We start from the raw sequence: 3947 nt of genomic DNA, 5'->3' as shown, positions 1-3947 counted from the left end.
CCCTAAAGCTTTTAAGATAATTTGATGTAATTAAACACAAACTTTTATTTTCAAGCAAGGACAAAACATGTTTAAAATGGTTAAAAATATTTCAAATATCTCCCATACAACCGTACACCCGAATAGGGATTTTCTTCTTGTATTACTCCAAAAATCAGCAAAACTTATTTTTAAGGTGGAAGTACACAACACGCGTTTTACGCAGCAATGCGTTATAGGCAGCCGCGAAAAGTCCAGCAACATTCAACTTTTGACGCGTCGCACAGAGGGTTGAATTTCTTAAAAATTGAGATTAATTCAGGAGCTATAATTTTAACTTATTCTACATCAACATAAAAATACATAACAACATTTTTTTGTAAGCTTTTACGAGTTTTTTATTTTTCGGCAAATAATGACTTGATTTAAAATTTTCGGTGTAGTTTTATAATGAAAAGCAATAACTCAGAAATTTAAATTGGAAATGAATTTATACACATTGTACTATTAAAAAAATAAACCAGTTTTGTATATATATGGAAAAAAAATTATTTTAAATTCAAAATTTTTGGCTTAAATCGATTTCAATAATTTTGCAACATTTTTGAAAAACTTAACGAAATACATTTTTATAGTTTTTTCCTGATAAATAATCATCCTGCACCCAAAACAAACCTATTAAAAATAATGGTTAGTTAGTTTGAAAGGATGTATATACATCGAATCCGAAAAAATACACCTAGTCCTCTATCGGACCTGTTGTGCGCTCTTTAACCAGTGTCTCAGGTGGGAATCGATCCCACCACCACCGGTCTACCAGACTAGAACACAAGAATGTTATAAAATCCAGCTCTCAATTCTTTGTGTAAGCTGGAGTTGGGATCGTGATTTTATGATTTTAATTTTATATAATCAATCCCTCTATAAAAATGTTTAAGGATAGCACTAATTAACTCCCTTCTTCCTCATAACCGCTCTTTCATAAAATTCATTTTTTTGCCAACAAGTGTTTAAAATTATCTGAATAAAATAAAAAATTGATTAAATGCTTTATTATTCAAAAAATTAAATTTTAACAAAAACACTTCTTACTTGTTTTGAGTGTTTTTATAAAGAAACTTCATCAAAGAGTCTGTATGGAAAACTTCTCTCAATAGAAAACTTCTGGTAGTTTGCAAGGGCTTTCGTAAAAAAATCTTACACTTTTACACCGACATTTGACAAAATCTCTTATATCGACATAAGAAAATTTCCACAAAAACTTTCTGTAATTATTTCTCTCGGTGCATATATATGATTAGAAGCAACTACATATTTTTTTCTTCTATAAACTTACTTTTACATTCATACGTATTACTGTCTTTTAATGAGTGTTAATGTAAGACACGTTAATTAATGTCAGATAGTTAGTAACTAAACATCTTCTATCTTGAATAGCAGGCGTCACAATATATATAAATATATTTATCTTTTCTTATTTAACTCATTTCTTCTTAATCTTATTTTGGTTTGTGCCTGGATTTCATATGTCTAGTAGTATTATTTAGATGATTCTCCTCGTAGCACCAGAATGTGGGGTAACTTGTAATTAAGATCATGTTTATGCCTTTATACATCAGACGACAAACTCTTGCGTGATTTAGAATTTAGTTTGTTCGTTAATGACAGCTATTGCTATTGTGCCATTACATTTTACCTTGTAGACGGTAGCAAGTTAAGTCAGTGGGTTAGAATTAGCTACCAGGTTTTGCTATTACTTGATTTTAATTAACATTTTGTTTTAATCAAATAATAAACTAGATTTAATTCGTCTTGATTTGTAGTGTGTAACTACAAGAGAAATATTTGTCGTGACACAAAAGGAGTTAGACAATCAATAAAAGCAGCACACAAGCAAAATGTTATTTAGATGTAGGACATAGAAGACGAGATAAGATAAAAGGAAATATATTGTACCAAGTATACAATTGTTTATAAGATAATGTATTTAGTATTGTATATAAAAATATATATTTTTATTTACTACATATTAGGCATTAGTTTTATGTGTTTTTAAATTGAGTGTAATTAAAGGATATAAATGTTTTGCAATAATATTATAGGTACTTATGTATTTAGTAACACTTATTATGTGTAAGGCAATAATATACAAAAGGACAATGTTTTGGAAATATTTAAAGCAAAAGCTAAGAAATTTAACATATCCAGCAATTGGAATTTAATAAAAATATTAACATTAACATGGATTTATCTTAAAATAAAGTAATATACTGTATGAACCATTTTGTAAAGAAAAAACTCAAAATCTGTGAGTTATCTTTTAATGAAAATTCTGCTTAATTAGTGAGAAATTTTCTTAAGGTAACGTATGATAGTAGTCAATGATAAATTCAGAAATAAAACGAAGTACTTCCAAAAGAATCGCATTTATCACCACTTCAAAAGTAACCCTAAGTGATTTTTCAACTTCTGTGGAAGTTTACTGACTTTCAAAGAAGCGAAAATAATCTAATATTTTTTTTAAATTGGAGGTATATTTTTTAACGATGTCCATCCGTCCGACTGTCCGTGTGTCCATGTAAACGTTGTTATTAAAGTACAGGTGGTAACTTTCAAGATAATTTGATGAAAATTAGAATACTCGTTTCTATCTATCTATCTATCTATCTATCTATCTATCTATCTATCTATCTATCTATCTATCTATCAATCTATCTATCTATCTATCTATCTATCTATCTATCTATCTATCTATCTATCTATCTATCTATCTATCTATCTATCTATCTATCTATCTATCTATCTATCTATCTATCTATCTATCTATCTATCTATCTATCTATCTATCTATCCATCTATCTATCTATCTATCTACCTATCTCTCTATCTATCTAACTATAAAGTTACATATAAATTGATTCTTTGCCGATTGGTATACTTATAAGTGGATAGTATTATTGTGAGTGACAAACATCCACACAAACCTAGTTATGTTTGGTAGGATAAACACTGATCCTGCACGATTTTTGTCATGATATATTATCTACCGCTATAACCTAGTGTGATCAACACATTACTTAAATCAAAGTTATAAAGGTATTCTAAAGAAAATATGTAGTTGTAATGATATGAACTTGTTTTGAAAAGTTTTCGATATACTACCTCCTTTAAAAATTACGTGTAGGTAAATAAAGCTTACTCATAAATTTTCTAAAAACAAAAAAACTAGACAAAGGATTTGTATTCATGCATCACCTTTTGGCACAGTGTCATAAAGGGTACAAATAAATTTCACTTTTGACACTGAATAATGCCCTGTAACAAATAATAAAAAATATATATATATATATATATAAATCGCTAAAATCAAAATTCTTTTCCCTGGCTCTGTGTCACTTCACTCAATGGACGGTCAGTCATATTTTACGATTCTCAAATTCAAAACCATAAAAAAACAAACTGACAAACAAGACCGAAAATCACCAAAAACAAACAGAAAAACAAGAAAAGAATACAAAAAATTTTTCGCATCAGGTTAAAAGCTTATTTTAATGTTTGTTGATTTGTATTTACACACAATATTTGTATCTATTAAAACCAAGTGCTGTGAGTGATATCCTTACTGGTGGATATAGTGAGGCCAAGCGTTGGTTAGAGGGTGTGAGAGAGAGAGAAAGTGCGATAAACGGGGGGCCAAGTGTACAAAATAAATGTGTTTATTTAACAGGGGTTGGTTGTTGAGTAGGACTAAAATGCACAGAAATAACCTCGTTTTATCATTAAGTTGTAAATTACTCTAGAGTTTATGTTAAATTGTGGCAATTCTCATAAAAAAGGGATAACAATACCATTAAAACCATCAAAATTTTATGATTTTTTTTTGTTTATTGTATTTGTACATAAAAAAATGTGTGGTATATAGTCGAGAGTAGTGATATAAGTCAGGTGTGGTGCTAAATATTGTTTGA

Source organism: Lucilia cuprina, chromosome 2, assembly GCF_022045245.1.
Source record: "Lucilia cuprina isolate Lc7/37 chromosome 2, ASM2204524v1, whole genome shotgun sequence".
Classification (NCBI taxonomy): domain Eukaryota; kingdom Metazoa; phylum Arthropoda; class Insecta; order Diptera; family Calliphoridae; genus Lucilia; species Lucilia cuprina.
Note: the sequence above shows the minus strand (reverse complement) of the source record.